Below are 23704 nucleotides of genomic sequence, written 5' to 3'. Positions count from 1 at the left end.
CCCTATCAGTGGACTTGGGGAGGGGCATGGGAGAAGGTGAGGGAGAAAGGGTTGGGATTGGGAGGGGATGAGAAAGGTGGTTACAGAGGAAATAGACAGTAAATAACTGTAATTTATAAAAATATAAATAAATTAAAAGATGTGAAAACAAAATGGCATACATTATTATTATCATTTATTCTAATTTATTCAATTTGTATCCTGGCTGTGTTCCCATCCTTTGTCTCCTCCCTATCCCACCCTCCTTCTTCTATGTCCTTCCCTTAGTCCACTGATAAAGGAGGTCCTCCTCCCCTTCTATTTGACCCTAGTCTATCAGGTCTCACCAAGACTGGTTGTGTTGTTTTTCTCTGTGTCCTGGCAAGGCTGCACCCCACAGAGGGCGATGATCAGAGAGCCTACTACTGAGTTCAAGCCAGAGAAAGACCCTCTTTCCCCTTACTAGGAACCACACTTGGTGACTGAATCTATGGGCTACATCTGAGCTGGGGTTTTAGGTTCTCTCATTGTCAGTGGTTGAGGTATCATACCCTTCAGGGTCCCCAGGGCTCAGTTTTATGGCTCTGTTGGTCTCCTTTTGGACCTCCTGTCCCCTCCAGATCTTTATATCTCTGCTTTCTTTTTAAAGATTCCCTGCACTCTGCCCAAAGTTTGGCTGTCTCAGCCTCTGCTCAGTCAGTACAGTCTTTCAGAGGCCTTCTGTGGTAGGCTCCTGTCCTCTTCTTATTTTTAGTGATCCGACTTATTTTCTTCCTAATAATGTCATTAGAAATCATTACAATAAGAATCTTGCACTTTCTTTCAGAGGCTGTCTGTAGTAGGCTCCTGGTTTGTTCCCTGTCTTCTTCTTCCAATGTTTATCACATTTGTTCTTCTGAATGAGGATTAAGCATCTTCCCTAGAGTCTTCCTTGTTGTTTAGCTTCTTTAGGAGTATATATTTTAATATGTTTATCCTACAATATATAGCTAATATCCACTTATGAGTGAGTATATACCATGTGCGTGTTTTTGTTTCTGGGTTTCCTCACTCAAGATGATCTTCTCCAGTTCCCACCATTTGTCTGAAAATTTCATGATTTCCTTGTTTTTAATAGCTTAGTATTATTCCATTGTGTAAATATATCACAATTTCTGTATCCATTCCTCTGTTGAGGGGCATCTAGGTTGTTTCCAGCTTCTGGTTATTACGAAAAGAGCTGCTATGAACATGGTTGAGTAAATGTCTTTGTTGATACTTGAGCATATTTTGGATATATGCCTAGTAGTGGAATAGCTGGATCTTGAGGTAGCACTATTACCAATTTTCTGAGAAAGCACCAGATTGATTTCCAAAGTGGTTGCACAAGCTTACGTTACCACCAGCAATGGAGGAGAGTTCCACTTTCTCCACATCTTCTCTAGCCTGTGTTGTCACTTGAGTTTTTTATCATAGCCATTGTGATGTGTGTAAGGTAAAACCTCAGGGTCCTTTTAATTTGCATTTCCCTGATAACTAAGGACATTAAGCATTTCTTTAAGTGTTTCTCTACCATTCAGTATTCCTCTATTGAGAATTCTCTGTTTAGCTCAGTACCCCATTTTTTAATTGAATTACTTAGTTTGTTGGTGTTTAACTTCAAAAGGTCTTTACATATTCTAGATATTAGTCCTCTCTCAGATATAGGGTTGGTGAAGATCCTTTCCTAACCTGCAGGCTGTCATTTCTTCTGATGACTCTGTCCTTTGTTCCACTGATCAAGGTATCTAAGCATAGGCTAAAACTTATAGCCAAATACGGACAGAGTGCATATAATATTATGAATGAAAGGAGAGAAGAAAGAACTGGAGGGGACAGGAGCCTCAAAAGGAGACCAACAGAGCCAAAAATACTTAGCCCTGGATACCCTGCAGAGACTGATACTCCAAACAAGGACAATGCATGGAGAGGACCTAAAACCCTTGCTCTGATGTAGCCCAAGGTCTCAGTCTCCAAGTTGGTTCCCTAATAAGAGGAACAAAGCTTTCTTTGGCATGAACTCAGTGACAGGCTCTCTGATCACCTCCGCCTGGGAGTTCGGGTACAGCCTTGCCAGGCCACAGAGGAAGACAATGCACCAAGTACTGAGGAACCGGATAGGCTAGGGTCAAATAGAAGCAGAGGAAGACCTGATATATCAGTGGACTAGGGAAGGGGCATAGGGGGAAAAGAAGAAGGGAGGGTGGGATTGAGAGGAGACAAAGGAAGGGGCCACAGTCAGGATACAAATTGAATAAATTATAATAAATGATAATAATAAAAATTTTTAACTTTTTTATTTTATTAATTACTATTTATTCACTTTGTATCCCCCCTGTAGCTCCTCCCTTTCTTTCCTCCCAACCCCACCCTCCCTTCCTCATTGCCTTCCATGCCCCTCCCCAAGTCCACTGATAGGGGATGTCTTCCTCTCCTTCCTTCTGATCCTAATCTATCAGGTCTCATCTGGAGTGGCTGCATTGTCTTTCTCTGTGCCTGGTAAGGCTGCTCCCCCCTCAGGGGTAGGTGATCAAAAACAGGCCAATCCATTCATTTCAGAGACAGTTCCTGTTACCATAATAATGTTATCCACTTGGACACTGAATTGCCATTGGCTACATCTATGCAGGGGTTCTAGGTTATCTCCATGAATGGTCCTTGGTTGGAGTATCAGTCTCAGAAAAGACCTCTGTGCCCAGATTTTTTGGTTCAGTTGCTCTCCTTATGGAGCTCCTGTCTTCTGCAGGTCTTACTGTCTCTCCCTTCTTTCATAATATTCCCTGTACTCTGCCCAAAGTTTTGCTATACGTCTCAGCATCTGCTTCGATATCCTGCAGGGTAGAGCCTTTCAGAGGCCCTATGTGGTAGGCTCTTATTCTGTTCCCTCTTTTCTCTCTCTTCTCATGTCCATTCTCTTTGCCTTAATGAATGGGGATTGAGCATCTTACCCAGACTCCTCTTTGATTAGTTTCTTTAGGTGTGCAGATTTTAGTATGTTTATTCTATATTATATATCTAATATCCACTTATGAGTGAGTATATACCCTGTGTATCTTTCTGCTTCTGGGATAACTCACTCAGGATGATCTTTTACAGTTTCCACCTTCACCTTACACCCATCAGAATGGCTAAGTTCAAAAACTCAAGTGACAACACATGCTGGAGAGGTTGTAGATAAAAGGGAACCCTAGTCCACTGATGATGGGAACTTAAACTTGCATAAGCACTTTGGAAACCAATATGGAGCTTTCTCAGACAATTAGAAGTAGCGCTTCCTCAAGATCCAGCTATACCACTGCTGGGCATATATCTAAAATATGCTCAAAGTATACAACAAGAACATTTGCTCAACCATGTTTGTAGCAGCTTTATTTGTAATTACCAGAAGCTGGAAACAACCCAGTGGATCCCCAGTTGATGAATGGATACATAAATTGTGGTACATCTACACAATGGAATATTACTCAGCGATAAAAAACAAGGAAATCATGAAATAAAATTTTTAAATGGGAAAAAAATAAAGAATCTTTTACTTTCGATTTGTTCCACCTTTCTCTGGAGTTTGGAGTATTTTACAGAAAGATAAGAGCAGTCTAGAGTCTCAAGATTGAGTGCTGAAGCTTTGGCTAAGGATGGGATGGTGCTGGTACTGTTGCCTTTAGAAGCATTGCTCAGGCTTTGGGGTTAGTGCCTTGGAATAACATGTGTTCATGCCTTTGAGCTGGTACATTTGCTGGCATGGAAGTGTGCACTGAAGGGGAGAGGATGTGCATGCTCAGGGCGCAGTGTAGAAGTAGGTTGGTATTTGGGCACAGTGTGCATGTTCAGGTGTCCAGATGGCCTTTTCCTGAGTGGCTATCTCTGGATGCCTCAAAAGGGAGCTGGGCCACAGAAGCCCACCCATCTCCATGTCTTTGCCACTCGTTCTCATCTGGGCAGAGCTATCATGGATCCATTATCTGTGTGCTTCCATTGTTTGCCTGGTGTCCACACTCCATTCTCATCAAGGGACAGATCACCACAACAAAAACCTAATAGAGAAATAATGACACCAACAGAACAGGCTCTAAGATCAACAATAAATAAATGGACTCTCCTGAAACTTAAAAACTTCTGTAAATCAAAACACACTGTCATTAGAACAAAACAACAGCCTATAGACGGGGAAAGGGTCTTTATCAATGCTACATCTGACAGAGGGCTAATATCCACAATGTATAAAGAACTCAAGAAGTTAAATAGCAACAAACCAAGTAATCCAATGTAAAAATGTAAAAATGGGGTATAGAGCTAAAAAGAGAATTCTCTGTAGAGGAGTATCGAATGGCAGAGAAACACTTAAAAGAAATGTTCAATGTCCTTACTCATCAGGGAAATGCAATTGAAAATGACCCTGAGATTTCACCTTATACCCAGCAGGATGACAAACACTAAAAACTCAATTGTCAACACGTTTCTATAGAGGATGTGGAGAAAGGGGACCCTCCTCCATTGCTGGTGACAATATGAACTTGTACAACCATTTGGAATCAATCTGGCCCTTTCTCAGACAACCTCAAGACCCAGATATATTACTCCTGGGCATATATCTCAAAGATGTTTATCCATACAACAAGGACATTTACTCAACTATGTTAATAGCAGCTTTTATTTTCTTTTGTGTGATAGCCAGAATCTGGAAACAACCTAGATGTCCCTCAACTAACAAATGGATACAGAAATTGTGGTATATTTAAACAATAGAATACTAATCAACTTATTATTATTATTATCTTTTTAATTTTTTTATTAATTACACTTTATTCATTTTGTATCCCCCCCATAAGCCCCTCCCTTCTCCCCTCCCGATCCCATCCTCCCTCCCCTTTTTGCATGCATGCCCCTCCCCAAGTCCACTGATATAGGAGGTTCTCCTCTCCTTTCTGATCTTTAGTCTATCAGTTCTCATCAAAAGTGGCTGCATTGTCATCTTCTGTGGCCTGGTAAGGCTGCTCCCCCCTCAGGGGGAGGTGATCAAAGAGCAGGCCAATCAGATTATGTCAGAGGCAGTCTCTCTTCCCATTACTAGGTAACCCACTTGGGCAGTTCAGTTCCATTCACTCTGCCCATCAGTTGGCCATCAGGCTCAGCATCTGCTTTGATAGTCTGCAGGGCAGAGGCTTTTAGAGGCCCTCTGTGGTAGGTTCCTAGTTTGTTTCCTGTTTACTTCTTCTGGCTTTCAGAGGCCCTCTATAGCAGGTTCCTAGGTTGTTTCCTGTTTTCTTCTTCTTCTGATGTCTACAGATTGAGAAAGAATTATCACCAACTGTTTATCTGACAGAGGACTCATATCCAGTATATATAAAGAACTAAACAAGCTGAAAAGCAGCAAACCAAGTAATCCACTTAAAAAATGGGGAACAGAGCTAAACAGAGAATTCTCAATAGAGGAATATCGAATGGCAGAGAAGCACTTAAAGAAATGCTCAACCTCATTAGCCATTAGGGAAATGCAAATCAAAACAACACTGAGATTTCACCTTACACCCATCAGAATGGCCAAGATCAAAAACTCAAGGGACAACACATGCTGGAGAGGTTGTGGAGAAAGGGGAACACTTCTCCACTGCTGGTGGCAATGTAAACTTGTACAACCACTCTGGAAATCAATCTGGTGCTTTCTCAGACAAGTAGGAATAGTGCTTCCTCAAGATCCAGCCATACCACTCCTAGGCATATATCCAAAACAGGCTCAAGTACACAAAAAGGACATTTGCTCAACCATGTTTGTAGCAGCTTTATTTGTAATAGCCAGAAGCTGGAAACAGCCCAGATGCCCCTCAACTGAAGAATGGATGCAGAAATTGTGGTACATCTATACAATGGAGTATTACTCAGCAATGAAAAATAAGGAAATCATGAAATTTGCCAGTAAATGGTGGGATCTGGAAAGGATCATCCTGAGTGAGTTGTCCCAGAAGCAAAAAGACACACACGGTATATACTCACTCATATAGACATACAACATAGGACAAACCCACTAAAATCTATGCATCTAAAGAAACTAAGCAAGAGAGAGGACCCTAACTAAAATGTTCAATCTCCATCCCGAAAGGCAAAGAGGATGGACATCAGAAGAAGAAGAAAACTAATCAACTTTAAAATTTTTTTACTTGTTTTTGCATGTTTATTTTTTAATTATTTTTTATTAATTACAGTTTATTTACTTTGTATCCCAACTTGTTTTTAATAAAACCATGAAATCTGCAGGCAAATGGTGGGAACTAAAGAAGATCATCCTGAGTGAGGTAACCTGGACCCAGAAAGACACACATGGTATGTAGCCACTTACAAGCAGATATTAGGCCTATAGTACAGGATAACCATACTACTATCCACACACCCAAAGAAGCTAATTAACAAGAAGGGCCCAAAGTAGGGTGCAGAGTTGACACTCAGAAGGAGAACTAGATTGACCACAGCAGTGGATGAACAGGACAGGAGATGGAATGTGGAGGGAAACAAGGGTAGAGATCAGATGTAGGAATAACAGGGGTGGGAGGTGAGAGGGCTGGGAACAAGAAGGAAAACTTAAGAGAGCCTCTCTTCATCAAGCTAGACACCTGCACCAGGGTAGGCTCCTGGGAGGATATGGGTGTGAGGCTAGCTGAGACTCCTAACAGGAGGCTTGGGGATATGAAGACTGAAGTGACCTCCAAGCCAGGCAGGACTAGTGGAAGGAGAAGAACAAGAACCCACTGACAAAACTTTTAATCCAAAAATTATTCTGCCTATCAGAAGTACAGGGATAAAGAGGGAACAAAGACTGAGGGAATGTCCAACCAGTAATTGGCCACAGAAGAAGAGGATCCAGGCAGTCTTGATGAGACTTAATAGGTGAGATCAGATAGTAGGAAATGAGGACTCCCCCTTCTCAGTGGACTATGAGAAGGGGATGGGACCTGGAGGAAATGAGATAGGGTGCTACAATTAGGATACAAAGTGAATAAACTCTAAAAATAAAATAAAATTAAATTAAAATTAAAAAACAAAAAGCAGATTCTTATATAACTGTAAATAAAAATATTGAAATAAAGTTTTTAACCTTTGACTTTTACAGAAAAAGTGAAATGATGAGATTCAGTGTTATGCAATGTGATGAAACAACCATTAATTCACATCCATGATAGACTGTAAATAAAAGAAGAAAAACAATAACAACTGTTGAAGAGCCCAAGCCCCATTTTTATGAGCTACTAAGTTCTTTGTTGTTTTTGTTGTTAGATTTGAGATAGAGTTCTCACCATGTAGACTATCCTGGCCTTGAATTCACAGAGATCCATCTATCTCTGTTTCCCAAGTGCTGGGAATAAGTGCATGTGTCACCATCTTCTACCTACAAACTCTGTTATTGTGGAATAGAGATGATACTTCGCTTGCAGGACTGGCATTGGAAACTCTTCCTGAAGGTTTTAATCCAAAAGATGGAAAATTATTTAAAACTTTAGATAAAAAATATATATAGAAGTCTTAATGGTTGTGCTAGGGTAAACCTAAACTAAAATAATCTTACAGATAGTTACAAACATTGAGTACCTGAGAGTAAATCAAAATTATCTAACTGTGAGCTGAACAGCACACATATATTTTATTTTATTTTATTTTTTGGCTTTTCTATGGTGCTTTCTAGGATGTACTAATACCAAGTACACATTTTATATACTTTGTGAGCATCATACATTAGTGTCAATTTTTAAAATAAGTTTTTAAATTTTAATTTTATTTATGTATTTATTTATTACAATTTATTCACATTGTATCCCTGCTGCAGGCCCCTCCCTGGTCTCCTCCCAGCCCGACCCACCCTTCCTCTTCTTCCCCTATGCCCTTTTCCTAGTCCCCGATAGGGGAGGTACTCCTCCCCTTCTATCTGACCTTAGCTTATCAGGTCTCATTAAGGCTGGTTGTATCATCTTCCTCTGTGGTTTCTCAAGGCTGGACCCCCAGGCAGAGATGAGGAAAGAGCCTGCCACTGTGTTCATGTCAGAGACAGCCCCTGTACTCCTTACTAGGGAACCCACCTGGAAACTGAGCAGTCAATGGTTTTCCTTTGTGCAAAGGGTCTATGTCCTCTCCATGCATGGTTCTTGGTTGGATTATTGTTCTCTGCAGGTCCCCCTGGGTCCAGGTTTTTTGGCTTTGTTGCTGCCCTTGTGGAGCTCCTGTTCCCTCCAGGGCCTTCTATCTTCCTCTTCTTCCATAAGGATTCTGGCATTCTGCTCAAAGGTTGGCTATGAGTCTCAATATCACTTTTGATACCCTGGTGGGTTGAGTTCTTCAGAGGTTCTCTGTTGAAGTCTCCTGTCCTGTTCCTTGTCTTCTCCTACTTCTGATGTCTATCCTGTTTGCCCTCTGAATGAGGATTAAGAATCTTCCTTAAGCTTCTGTATGTCTGAGGTTGGGGTTCTGTGCCCCAGTACCCAAGTGGTAATCTGTGGAAGGTGAGCACTGCTCTCCTGGTAGCAGCAGGCTAGCTGGTGCACAGCATTTCCCTGGGTTGGGCCGGTCTGCAGGACCTTTTCCACGGATATACTGGGTGGCATATGTCCGTCCCAGTTCACTGTTCACTTCCTTCCCTCTGGGGATTTCTCTTGACAGGGACTGCAACCATGCATGGAGATAACCTAGAACTCCTGCAGAGATGTAGCCAATGGCAGTTCAGTATCCAAGTGGGTTCCATAGTAATGGGAACAGGGACTGCCTCTGACATAAACTGATTGGCCTGCTTTTTGATCACCTCCCCCTGAAGGGGGAGCAGCCTTACTAGGCCACAGAAGATGACAATGCAGCCACTCCTGATGAGATCTGATAGAATAAGATTAGAAGGAAGGAGAGGGGGACCTCCTTTATCAGTGAACTTGGGGAGGGGCATGTGTGAAGAAGGGAAGGGAAGGTGGGATTTGGAGGAGACGAAGGAGGGGTTTATGGGGTGGATACAAAGTGAATAAAGTGTAATTAATAAAAGTTAAAAAAAAAATCTTCCCTAAGGTCCTCCTTGTTTTTTAGCTTCTTTAGGACTATAGATTTTAGTATGTTTAGCCTATATTATAAGGCTAATATCCATATATAAGTGAGTATATATCATATGTGTCTTTCTGCTTCTTGGTTACCTCACTCAGGATGATCTTTTCTAGTTCCCACCATTTGCCTGCAAATTTAATGATTTCCTTGTTTTTAATTGCTGAGTACTCGTCCATTGTATAAATGCACCATACTTTCTGTATTCATTCCTCCAATGAGTGACATCTAGGTTGTTTTACAGATTCTGGCTATTATGAATAGAGCTACTACAAACATGGTCAAATAATTTTTGAAATGGCTGTTTTAAAATTATAATATAATAACATTGTAGGCCCAAATAGAAAAAAAAAAAAAAGGTAAGTGTCAGCTAGTACTGTTTGATTAGAAAACAAAGCACTGCTCACATAGAAAGAACATAAGCACGAAAAAATAGCATCACCCACATACATGGAAACAGGAAGTGGGTATTATGGATCTCATTTTGGATTTTCCAATAGTGCATGAAAAGACACATTTAAATTGTGCTTCCCTCACAAACACTATCTCTTGAGTATAATTTTTACATTGCAAATGAGAACTCATTGGCACAGGAGACAACTTCCTGAACAGAACACCAACAGCACAGGCTCTAAGAGCAACAATCAATAAATGGGACCTCATAAAACTGAAAAGCTTCTGTAAAGCAAAGGACACTGTTGTCAGAACAAAACAACAGCCTACAGATTGGAAAAGGATCTTCACCAACCCTACATCTGACAGAAGACTAATATCCAGTATATATAAAGAACTCAAGAAGTTAAAATGCAAGAAATCAAGTAATCCAATTAAAAAAGTGGGGCACGGAGTTAAAGAGAGAAATCTCTGTAGAGGATTATAGAATGTCAGAGAAACACTTAAAGAAATGCTCAACATCCTTAGCCATCAGGGAGATGCAAATCAAAATGACCGTGAGATTTCATCTTACACTCATCAGAATGGTTAAGATAAAAAACTCAAGTGACAACACATGCTGGAGAGGATGTGGAGAAAGGGGAACCCTCCTACATTGCTGGTGGGAATGCAAACTTGTACAACCACTTTGGAAATCAATCTGTCACTCTCTCAGACAAATAGGAATAGTGATTCCTCAAGATCCAGCTATACTACTCCTAGGCATATATCCAAAAGATGCTTAAGTACACAACAAGGACATTTGCTCAACCACGTTTATAGCAGCTTTATTCGTAATAGGCAGAACCTGGAAACAACCCAGATGTCCATTGTAGTAGGAACAGGGACTGTCTCTGACGTGAACTGCTTGGCCTGCTCTTTAATTACCTCTCCCTGAGGGGGAAGCAGCATTACCAGGCCACAGAAGAAGACAAGCAGCCACTCCTGAGGAGACCTAATTGACTAGGATCAGAAGGAAGGAAAAGAAGACCTCCCCTATCAGTGGACTTCGGGAGGGGCATGCATGCAGAGGGTGGAGGAGGAGAGGGATTGGCTTGGGAGGAGGGAGAGAACCACAGGGGGGATACAAAATGAATAAGTATAATTAATAAAGAATTTAAAAAAAAAGAACTTTACTGATAACTAGATGGAGAATAAATTGGTCTATAATTTAGGAAAATAGCTGTCTATAATTTAGGAAAATAAAGTTGATTTTCAACTGCAAAAAAAAAAAAAGAAAAAAGAAAGTCTCAGTGAGGATATAACACATTCTCAGTGGCAGGCCTCATGTCCAGCAACAGATAGCCAACACAAAACAATCTCTGTGGGTTATTTGGAGGTTCTTTGTCTCAGAATGTTTTCTTGGGGCTTTATTTTTTTGTAAGCCTTAGAATTTTTCATACAATATAACCTGATTATGGTTTCCCTGACTCTTACTCCTCCAATTTTTCCCTACCTCTCCACGCATCTGAATCTACACTTTTTCTGTATCTCTTAAGAAAACAGTTATCTACAGAATAAGAAAACAAGCAAACAAAACATAAACAGACAAAAAAACAAATAAATAGAAGAATAAGTCAATGGAAAAGCAGCAGAAACAGAGTCATACATAGTCATGCACACAAAATTAAAAAAAAACCTGAAAGTCATAATATATATGCAAATGACTGTATATGTCACAATACTCTTCTAGCACATACATTGTGTAGTGCCAAGTGATGATACCTTGTTTTTTTTTTTTCTTTTGTTTTTTAAGGCAAAAATGTCCCTAGAAAACATTCTGAGACAAAGAACCTCCAAAGAGGCCACAGAGAGTGTTTTGTGTTGGCCACTTGTTGCTGAACATGAGTCCTGCCACTTAGAACGATTTTTATCCCCAATGAGACTTTCTTGGAGGTAACTAAGTTTTTGAGAGTGATTAATTCTCTTTTCTGAATTCAATCTTGTTATTTAGTTATTTGCTAGCTATATTTCAACTTCTGTGAGGTTCTTGATTTTCTTTTTGAACTTTTTTTGTCATTTTCCTTGTCAATAAATAAAATATTACAAGAATTTCTTCTTCAGTTGATCATTTATATTCTTTTTAAATTATTTATTTATTTATTATTTATTACAGTTTTTCGCTTTGTATCCTTGCTATTCAGCCCCATCCCTGATTTCCTCCCACTCTCACCCTCCTTCATTTCTTTCCCCCTATGCCCTTCTCCTACAAGAAGACCAACAGAGCCAAAAATCTGGGCCTAGGAGGTTCTATAGAAACTGATACTCCATCCAAGGAATATGCATGGAGAAGATTTAGACCTCCTGCTTAATGTAGCTTAGGCTGCTCAGTTTCCTAGTGGGTGTCCTAGTAAGGGGAGCAGGGGCTGTATCTGACATGAACTCAGTGGACAACTCTTTGATGAGCTCCCCCTGGGGGGTGCAGGCTTTCCAGGTCACAGAGGAAGATGATGCATCCAGTCTTGATAAGGCTAAGGTCAGATAGTAGGGAGGAGGATTTCCTCTATCATTGATATTCTTTATAGTGAACAATCACCACTTTCAAAAATAGTTTTTAACTTAACTTTTTAATTATGACTATGTAGTTATTCATGTATTATTAATCATGACTTTTAACGTATGATATATATGTTGTTGATGATGATGATGATACCCATAAATATCTGTCCCCTGGAACTGGGGTTTCAGGTACTTTCAGGCCACATCATATCAATAGTTGGAAATGAACTTAGGTCCTCTTCATGAACACTAAACACTTAACTCCTAGACATCTCTCCGGGCCCCATCAGCTTGTATAACTTACATCCACTAATCCTGGAAATTATCTCTAAACATGTGATCACACAAAACTTCTAATATTTAAAACCCTATCTATCTATTTATCTATCTATCTATCTATCTATCTATCTATCTATCTATCTATCGGAAAAAGAGAGAGAGAGAAAGAGAGAGAGAAATTTAGAGTAACAGAATTTCTAGTTGTCAATAGCAACAATTTGTGGTGTGTGTGTGTATATGTGTATGTGTGTTTGAGAGAGAGAGGAAGTTTTGAGAAAATACAAATAAATATCTGCTTACCCCAGACATGAAGCTGAAGATAAAACTAAAGAACTAGACTCACTCATGTGTAGCTTGAACCAACCTATTTATTGCACTTAACTATAGAACATGAGAAAGGGATTATTTACTGGAGATGTGGAGACTCATAACCAACCTCATCTCTTAAAAGCCTGTTTCAGCATGACAATTTATGCAAGCTGTATCCCTTGAGCTCCTTGCATAACCTACAGGTAGATCCACTGCAGTATCCTTAGCCAGCGATTGCTTATTGCTTTTGTAAATCTGAGAAAGGGTCTTACAAGTCTCTGACTTTCTAAACCTTGTTAGTCTCATTAGAGTTCTGACACTTGAGTCTTCCTTCTCCCTCCAAGAAGGAGTGTTTCAACTTGGAGAAAATCACTAAACACAAAAAAGTTAAAAAATATATAAAACAATAAGCTCCTGTTGTTTGAACATATCTGAGAAATTGGTGAGAATGGAATCTTGTCTGGGAATGCATACTGAATCATTATACAATACAGAAAATGAATATCCACTAGGTTTAATAAAGGTATCTGCTTCTATAATATTTGAGACAGAAAAGTATAAAACCCCATGATATTTAATACCAAATATTGTTCTCAACAGCAAAAGCCAAGCCACATTGAAACAAGTGTTTATGCCTCACAAGAGAGAAATTATAACTGAGATGCATAGCTATAACACAGGTGACAACTGTCTAGAGAGTTGGCATATGACACATTATGCCTCCTATGGTCCTGTCTTCCAAAATGTTAACCATGTTATTGTAGTGAACATACCATGACAGAAGTATAAATGTCCATGTTTATGTCTTTCCACAGTGTCAGAATTTATGGAATAACAATGACATCAGAAAACATAGTGATACATTGTTCGTTTTAGTTTTGCTTTTGTTCCTTGGCTTGCTTGTTTGTTTGCCAAAAATGCTCACTTTCCATGAGAGGCTGGCCAGAAGAAATATCTGGTTCTTTTGTTCCTCTCTTAATTACAGTTGCAGGCCTGTTAGAAATGAAGCTATTCTGAGAGGACATTTGTGTTTCTCAACCCAGATATTGACTGTTATAATACTGGAACACAAATCATGAGAATTGTCATAGGAATCGCCTGCTTGGAAAAAAAAGGCCCCAGCCATGGGTGAAAGTCACTTCCTGTAAAAAGATTTCATAAAGTTTTAATAACTTGTTATATTTTCTCATAGGATGAGAATGGACCCCAAATTATGACAGGTCATACTTGGCCATCTACTTAAAACTTTAATCTCACTTCAGGACTTAAAGAAAAGATTCATTTTTTTGGGGGGGGTGACAAATTTTGAATCTCTTTGTCTTTCCTAGTGCTGCCACATTGACTAAATCTCCTTCACCTGCTTTCCACTCTTAACATGACTCATTTAATTGGCTTCTTGTGAACTGGTGGCTGAATTTGGGTTAGGACATAGTCTATGCTTCTTTAGTCTGATAAAATCACTAATATTAACTCTAAAGCCACACATTATACATAAATTAATGGCAAAAGGTTATGAGATTGAAATATAATTCAGGAATGTTCAGAAGTCCTGAGAACAAAGAAAGCTGCTAGAGATAGGAAAAGACACTCTATGATAGATAATCAACCTTTGCTTCGGCTCCTGTTGTAAGAAATGCTTCTGAGAGTCACAAGTTTAGAAGAAAATCTAAAGAGATAAAGAAAACACAGAATGAATCAGATGAAGGGACAGAGCGAAGTATGGACAGGTCCTAAAGGGAGAACAGGAAGGTTTTCTGTCAGTCCTTGCCACACAGACCAAGTGGTCAGATGATAGGACTGCAGGGCCCATTACCATTGCATGAGTGTCTATCTTCATTATGTAATCCAGGAGAGGCATGCATAGCCTTTCTTTGGTCTAGTGTGTCAAGTAATTTCTTGGATTTATTTTTTTTTTCTGAAATGGTTTTCGTATGGACCACTAAAGTCCTGATTTTTATGTAATAAATTCATAGTGTTATGCTTTTTCTAGGTTTGGAGTAAGATATATTTCAGCTTGCTGCTTGGATGGTTCTGGATCATGTGTCTACTGAAGTGCAGTGATATCCTCCATCCTCAAAATGTAATCAAAAGCTGTTTATAAGCAGAAATGTGTTCTATGGAAATGCTTTTCAAGTCTCTCAAATCCTGCCTTCATTAACACTGTGCAATGTGTGCTACTGTCACCCATTGTCTTGTCCATTCACCACAATGAATCTGAATTTACTTGGAGGCTTTGCAAACTTGTGCTTCAGTGATATATTTCTTCTGAAGAAAGTGAAGCATAATGAAATATATTATGCTCGGTATTTATACAATGTTTTCCACCAATGAAAAGTAAATTATTGAGGTAGAATACACACATTGATTTTTCTGCTTATCTGTCCTGAATATATTGTTCTATTTTATTATAACAATATAATTTTCCTATAGGATGAATGATAAGAATTCTGAGGATTAAATATGTCAAAATATGTTGTTATTTGGCATAAATACATTGGTGTTTTATAAAAATATATGGAAACAACAATAAATAAAAGTAATACATTCTATTTAATACATTTAAAATAATAATCTGGAACATTCTAAATTAAAAAAAAAAAGAAAAGCTGTTCATAAACTGAAGACTGCCAGGACAAGGCAAAGTCTCAAAACCAATTGTCCTACACAATATAGAGAACATTAGTAAAAAGCACAGCTTAGTCTCAACATTGTTTCTCATCAATATCCTTCACTGCTTTAACACAATCCTTGAAAATTAGGACAGTATTCTGGGGGAAGTTTTCAGGAAAATGACATTGGTAATTTTTTGTAGAAGAAATATTCTTCTTTCATTTTTGATGTTTTTGTGATTTTTTTTTTCTCCTCTCTCTCATCATAAACTGTTTGCAATTTCTTTGAGCAGGGAGCCATTCTAGTCTGTTGTGTAATTTGTTTTGTTTGGTGGTTTCTCATCCTGCATGGATGAAGTGCCTTTTTATCACTCATTTAAATTATTGTTTTCCTCTGGTGATGGATCTTTGCAGTCTCTGTGTTTGCTTTATTACTCGTGACTGAGGCGTGCTTTCCTATTGGGAACACAGCAGAGGATTATGCTCAGCATTACTTCATCTTCATTCAGCACCACACTCTCAGGAACATCACTGCACAAAGAAGAAAGCAGCTACGGGTTACTCTCAGTGGAAGAGCTACTGCCTTCCTCTAGCCTCAATCTGGGATTCAATTGATTTTAGACTTTTATAACATATATTAACATTGTTAATTTATTTTTCTAGCCCAATATTTCATGTAGTTATGCTTTGGCTTTAACCATAAAGAGGAAAGCAGTAAAATGACATGAACATTTTTCTTGCCATCCTTTCTTTCCTAACTCAAATATGGAAGTAAAATTTTTATGAAATGTCATTTCTACTGATTTAAGAGCATGGGCAAGCTATAGACAGACTCTGGAAATTCATCTAAGTCAACTGAAGCTCCTATGTTTTACGTGCAAACACACACATACACATTCACACACACACACACACACACACACATCCACAGAGGAAGGAAGAGGAGAGAGAGGGAGAAAGATGGATGGAATGAGATAGGATGAGAGAGAAAGAGAGATCGAGACATATATATACACACAAATTCATCGTATACACATGTGCAGAAACACACATAAAATACAGGGACATAGAGAAAGGAACACATTCATACACACTGTCACACATACACATAACCATCAAAAAGGAGAAAAAAACAAATATATAGAAAATACTGAGATAATATCTTAGAGCTGCATTTTCTTTCATATTGATTTTAGTAACTATGACTTCGTCATTAATCCTTACTTAAAATGTTGGAACTATCTAATGAAATTACAAATTTTATTCTTATTTCTTAGGTTGAACCATTAAGAAACTGTCATTAGAAGACACAAATCTTCTTGTTGATGAGAACCTCAGAAATGTTCTTTACCTATCACAAATCTGTTATTATTTTCTAAGATTTAGCTAAAATCCTATTACAGTGTAAGTAAGCATAATTCCATTATTCATTAATATGAAGATAAAACACAATTCTATATAGCAGGTAATCTTTCAAGCCCAATACTATTATATAATATAAATTATATAATATATATAAATATATAATATATAAATGAAATATAAACAAAGTAATTAATATCCATAAAAATAATTTATTGCAAACAACCCCCAAAGAGAGAAACTATTATTTATTCAGAGAAATATTAATTTTTCTACAGCTAGAGGGTAAAGCACAGACTATAAAGAGTTAGAACAGAAGTGACCCTGATAAAGGGTAAATGAAATCCAGTGTAGTGGGGATAAATAGTAACGTTACATGTAGATTTCATTGTATATTACATTATGAAATACATTAAGGTAGAATGGACCAAACATCCTAGCTCTTGACATACAAAACTGTTCAGTAAATTAAAAAAAAAAATCTGAAGCATTTATTCTTTTTTTATTGCCACTGTTTTAATGTGTATTAATTAAAAACTTCCTTTTGATCAGTTCCCATAAGACTTTAAAAGATTATAAGGTAGTAAGGGATAATTAAATAGCAGAGTTACATAAAATTTAATTGGTGACACATACCAATAATAAAATGATAACAATGGATCATAAACTATGCTCCATTCACTCTACATGATTATCTAACTTCACCATATGAAGAGGGCTTTTTGTCCTATCATCTTTTTTTTTTTTTTTTTTGACTTTTTCTAAACACTATAGGCTTTATTCTACATAGTCTTCATAATGAGTGATACATTTTGGAACAAATTCTGCCTTGTGTGGAAATCTGTCTCTTTTTTATAATTTTTTATTTTTTTAATATTAGTTACAGTTTGTTAACTTTATATCTTTGCTGTATCTGCTCCCTCTTCCCCTCCCAATCCCACCCTCCCACCCTCTTCTCCTCCCTGCCCCTTTCCAAGTCCACTGATAGGTGAGGAGTTTCTGCTCCCCTTTCATCTGATACTGGTTTATCAGGTATCTTCAGGACTGGCTTCAAAGTCCTCTGTGGCCTAGCAGGGCTGTTCCTCCCACGGGTGAGGGGAGTCAAAGAGCCCGCCATTGAGTTCATGTCAGAAACAGTCCCTGTTCCCCTCCTTAGGGTACCCACTTGGATACTGAGCTACCAAGGGCTACATCTGAGCAGAGGTTGCATCCATACATGGTCCTTGTTTGGAGAAACAGTCTCATAAAAGAGCCTTATGCCCAGATATATTTGGTCCTTGTGGAACTCCTGTCCTCTCCAGGTCATAGTAAATCCCCCCCCTTCTTTTTTTTTTTTTTTTTGATTCCCTGCACTCTGCCGAAGGTTTAGTTATGAGTCTTAATATCTGCTTTGATACACTGCTAGGTAGAGTCTTTCAGAGGCCCTCTGTGGTAGGCTCCTGTCCTGTTGCTTGTTTGCTCCTGAACATCCAAAATCCATGCCATTTGTCTTTCTAAATGAGGATTGGTCATCGTACCCAGGTCCTCTTTCTTTTTTATCTTCTTTAGGTGTTTAGATTTCAGTATGTTTATCCTATCTTATAGGTCTAAATAAGTGAGTATATACCATGTGTGTCTTTGTGCTTTAAGGAAACCTCATTCAGGATGATCGTTTCTAGGTCCCACCATTTGCCTGCAAATTTCATGATTTCCTTGTTTTAAGTTGCTAAGTAGTATTCCATTGTGTAAAAGTACCACAATTTCTGTATCCATTCCTCCATTGAGGGACATCTGGGTTGTTTCCAGGTTCTGCCTATTACAAATAAAGCTGATACAAACATGGTTGAGCAAATATCCTTGTATATTTAAGCATCTTTTGGATATATGCCTAGAAGTGGTATAGTTGGATCTTGAGGAAGCACTATTCCTACTTGTCTGAGAAAGTGTCAGATCGATTTCCAAAGTGGTTGTACAAGTTTGCATTTCCATCAACAATGGAGGAGGGTTCCCCTTTCTCCACAACCTCTCCAGCATGTGTTGTCACTTGACTTTTTGATCTTAGCCATTTTGGTGCCTGTCAGGTGAGATCTCAGGGTTGTTTTGATTTTCATCTCTCTGATGGCTAAGGATGTTGAACATTTCTTTAAGTGTTTCTCTACCATTATGTATTCCTCTACTGAGAATTCTCTGTTTACCTCTGTACCTTATTTATTAACCGGATTTCTTGATTTGCTACTTTTTAACCTCTTTCGTTCTTTATATCTGTATATCAGCCCTCTGTCAGATATAGGCTTGGTGAAGATCCTTTCCCAGTGTGTAGGCTGTTGTTTTGTTTTGATGACTATGTCTTTTGCTTTAGAGAAGCTTTTCAGTTTCATGAGCTCCCATTTATTGATTGTTGCTCTTAGAGCTTGTGCTGTTGTTCAATTCAGGAATTTGTCAATGAGTTCCAAAGTCTTACCCAGTTTTTCTCTTTTTTTCTTTTTCTTTTTGGATTAGTTTCTATTTTTTTTTAATTCTTTATTAATTTCACTTTATTCACTTTGTATCTCCCCTGTGGTTCCCTCCCTCTTCCCATCCCAATCCCTCCCTTCCTCCACCCTCTGCATGCCTGCCCCTCCCCAAGTCCACTGATAAGGGAGGTCTTCTTCTTCTTCTTCCTTCTGATCCTACTCAATTAGTTCTCACCAGAAGTGGCTGCATTGTCTTCTTCTGTGGTCTGGAAATGCTTCTTCTCCCTCAGGGGGAAGTAAAAAAAATTTCCAGTCTCTGAAGAAAGAATTAGAAAAAGATATCAGATGATGGAATGATCTCCCATATTCATGGCTTGGCAGGATTAATATAGTGAAAAATGGCCATCTTACCAAAAGCAATCTACAGATTCAATGCAATTCCCATCAAATTACCAATACAATTCTTTACACACCTTGAAAGAACAATTCTTACCTTCATAAGGAACAACAAGAAACCCAGAATTGCTAAAACAATTCTTTACAGTAAAAGATCTTCAGGAGGTATCTCCATCCCTGATCTCAAGCTGTACTATAGAGCAACAATACTAAAAAACTGCATGGTACTGGCATAGAAACAGACTGGCGGATCAATGGAATTGAATAGAAGACCCAGACATAAATCGACACACTTATGGACACCTGATTTTTTACAAAGATGCCAAAACCATTCAGTGGAAAAAAGACAGCATCTTCAACAAATGGTGCTGGTCTAACTGGATGTCTACATGTAGAAAATGCAAATAGAACCATATTTGTCACCCTGTACAAAACTAAAGTCCAAGTGGATCAAAGACCTCAACATAAAACCAGACACACTAAACCACTTAGAAGAAAATGTGGGGAAGAGTATTAAATTCATTGGCACAGGAGACAACTTCCTGAACAGAACACCAACAGCACAGGTTCTAAGAGCAACAATCAATAAATGGGACTTCATAAAACTGAAAAGCTTCTGTAAAGCAAAGGACACTGTTGTCAAAACAAAATGACAGCCTACAGATTGGGAAAGGATCTTCACCAACCTGTATCTGACAAAGGACTGATATCCAGTATATATAAAGAACTAAAGAAGTTAAAAAGCAAAAAAATCAAGTAATCCAATTAAAAAATGGAATACAGAGCTAAACAGAGAATTCTCAATAGAGGAAATAGAATGGCAGAGAAACACTTAAAGAAATGCTCAACCTCATTAGCCATCTGGGAAATGTAAATCAAAATGACCCTAAGATTTCACCTTACAACCATCAGAAAGGCTAAGATCAAAAACTCAAGAGACAACACATGCTGGAGAGGTTGTGGAGAAAGGGGAACCCTCCTCTGCTGCTGGTGGGAATGTAAACTTGTACAACCACTCTGGAAATCAATCTGGTGCTTTCTCAGACAACTAGGAATAGTGCTTCCTTAAGATCCAGGTATACCATTCCTAGGCATATACCCAAATGAGGCTCAAGTACACAATAAGGACATTTGCTCAACCGTGTTTTTAGCAGCCTTATTTGTAATAGCCAGTTTTTCTTCTAACCAATTTAGTGTATCTCATTTTATGTTGAGATCTTTGATCCACTTGGACTTTAACTTTGTGCAGGGTGATAAGTATGGATCTATTTTCATTTTTCTGCATGTAGACATCCAGTTGGACCAGCACCATTTGTTGAAGATGCTGCCTTTTTTCCACCGAATGTTTTTGGCTTCTTTGTCAAAAATCAAATATCCATAGATATGTGGGTTTATTTTTGGGTCTTCTCTTTGGTTCCATTGATCCACTATTCTATTTCCATGCCAATACCATGCAGTTTTTATTACTATTGCTCTGTAGTACGGCTTGAGATCGGGGATGTTGATGCCTCCAGATGATTTTTTGTTGTACAGGATCGTTTTGGAAATTCTGGATTTTTTGTTTCTCCATATGAAGTTGATAATTTTTCTTTCAAGATCTATGAAGAATTGTGTTGGTATTTTGGTGGGAATTGCATTTAGTCTGTAGATTGATTTTGGCAGAATAGCCATTTTTACTATGTTAATCCTGCTGATCCATGAGCATGGGAGATCTTTCCATCTTCTATTAATGTATATGTTTTACTGTATTTGAATCTGGAAAATTAAAAATGCAAAGACCAGGTTATCAAGTGGGAAAAATAACCCTAGATATTGGTAGTAAGTGAAGAAGCACTAAATTTATTTGGAAAATCCATATAGAAACTTCCTGTATAAGCTTCACATATAATCAGATAAATGAGCTTAATTAAAATTATCTTACCCTCTGAATAATGATCCTTCCAGAAGTCATAGATAGTCAAATAAAAATCCATCAGTAGATATGTGCCACTACCATCAAGTTATCAGTAAGTGGTGTCCTGGAGACCCTTAAAGTAGTACAGGCTTCTGTTTTTTCTGTTTGCTTCCTATAACAATTTGATGACAAGATCCTGTTTATGAAGACATCATATAACTTTGTTCACAAGACATAATAGATAAATCACAAAATCAATTTGTTTCTGACCAGGAAGCTTCTTATTTATTCACTGCCTAGCTTTTACAGTACCAGAAGATGCTATCCAGACTAATGGGGGAGAAGAGTCACCAATATTCTTAATCAACTGTGAACCTAGGAAGCATAAGTAAGTCAAGATACACCCATGGGTACAATAGCAGCATGGGGGTAAATAATCAGGTTCTGTTTGGGTAAGGTTTATTCCATAGAATAAAAATACATGCTTGTTACTGGCCAAGAACCCATGGCTTGGTGCTCATAAGACAAGTAGGTGAACCTAACCCTATTATTTTTCTAAATGAATATAGTTTTAAAGTGTCCTCTAAATTTATATCCCTATGACCATAGGTTACAGCAGCTCTGAGAGCTTATAAAAATTCTTTTGTACAGTGAATAAAAGTTAACTCCAAGCCAGGCACAGTTGCATGTGCCTTTAATCCCAGTACTCGTGGAGGCAGAGGCAGGCAGATCTCCATGAGTTTGAGGGCAACCTGGTTTACAAAATGAGTCCAGGACAGCTAAGGCTACACAGTGAATCTCTGTCTTGAAAAAATAAAATAAAACAAAACAAACAAACAAATAACAAAATCTAGTCAAAGTGCAAAGAAGACATGTATGCGGAGTGCTCAGCCCAAAAATGTGATATCTATATCATACACCCTACCACTAATGCCTAGGAATTATCATGGAAAAGGAAGCAGAAAAATTATAAGAGACATAGAGCTTGTGGGGATTGGAGTGAAACAGTATCTTGACATGGGCAGGCCACTACATTCATCAGCTTACAGGAACATTTGTTACAAGCACAGAACCACAAGATCTATTAAAAAAAAGTGCATACAATCAATGTCCAAACATGGAGAGAGAGGAGGTCATGAATCCCCATGTACAGCTGAGGAACAGTTGGTATTTGGTAGCTGCTGGAGGAAGGAAAGTCACTTGTTTTTAAAGGTATGGCCCTTTGTTGTTTACAATTTAACATTTTCTTGTATGGCTATAGTATAAGTGAGAATAGTAAAAAAAAAAAATACCTTTTAGACATATAAAAATAGCTTAATCAGAAACCTTATTATACCCAAAGCTGCACTGGATAATCAGAACTCAGTGATGTTACTCACTCAAGAAAACCAGATATAGTCCTAGAAACCCATGACACTCTCTGGACAACATTGAAGCAGTGACCAAGAGCAATGTTCTGCTCTGCACATCTGGAGAGATGCCATCTTGATCTATCCTATGGCTGGAGAGTGTCCCTCAGGATCTTAACCCTCAAATTAAAAAGTTGTGTGAGAGTCTGGACCTGACCTTCAACTGAGATATGTCACATGGGTGAGCAGCCTTGGGGAGATAGGCTTAGAACTATACTTAGGAATTTAGAGTGTTAACATTGTGTGATGACCCTCAGCATAAAATATAACTTGTATTAACTATGTGTATCTACTTTCTGGTTTGTGACATATTGTTATGGCTGTACTATTTCTTGTATGAGTAGCTCTGTGTCTCTGGACAAATTTGAATTTCACATAGTTACATGTGGCACACAGTAGATAATGTATAAATAGTTATTATTTTATATGTAGAGTGTAAATGACTTGTGACTATATGCAAGAAGTTCCACTATTGCTACCTATTAAACCTGAAAACTCAGTTTTATTTAGCCACTTAAAAGATATAATTAAAAAAACACAAAATTAACAATAAGTATTAAATAACTTTTAAAACTTATAATATGCTACATTTTGATATACACACTATCAAAAAAAAAAACAACAACAAAAACAGAGACCCAAGAAAAAGGGATGAGGCAGAGGTCCTTCTTGATGAGCATGTAATGAATATGGAGTGTGTCAGGAAGTAGGAAATCAGTGATCCTTTGTTATGCTCATTAGATTCTCATTCATAAAAACCAAGAAGCAAGCAAGAAAGACAGCACATGAGAAGAAGATTATCTCTTCAAAGTTAAAGTTTTATGGTATTTTAGACCTGGTGAGAGCATCACACTGCTGGGGAACAAACGTAAAACTTCATATAAATATCAAAAACTAACATCTTGACTTTTAAATTTTCTGAAACAGGTTACAACTTTTCCTATGACAAACATGAAAAAAAAAAAAAACATGACAAACATAAAAAAAAAGTTCTCTAGTTTGTAACAATAAAGAGTAATTCTCTTCAGT

Source organism: Psammomys obesus, unplaced genomic scaffold, assembly GCF_907164565.1.
Source record: "Psammomys obesus unplaced genomic scaffold, mPsaObe1.curated_primary_1811, whole genome shotgun sequence".
NCBI classification, from domain to species: Eukaryota; Metazoa; Chordata; class Mammalia; order Rodentia; family Muridae; genus Psammomys; species Psammomys obesus.
Note: the sequence above shows the minus strand (reverse complement) of the source record.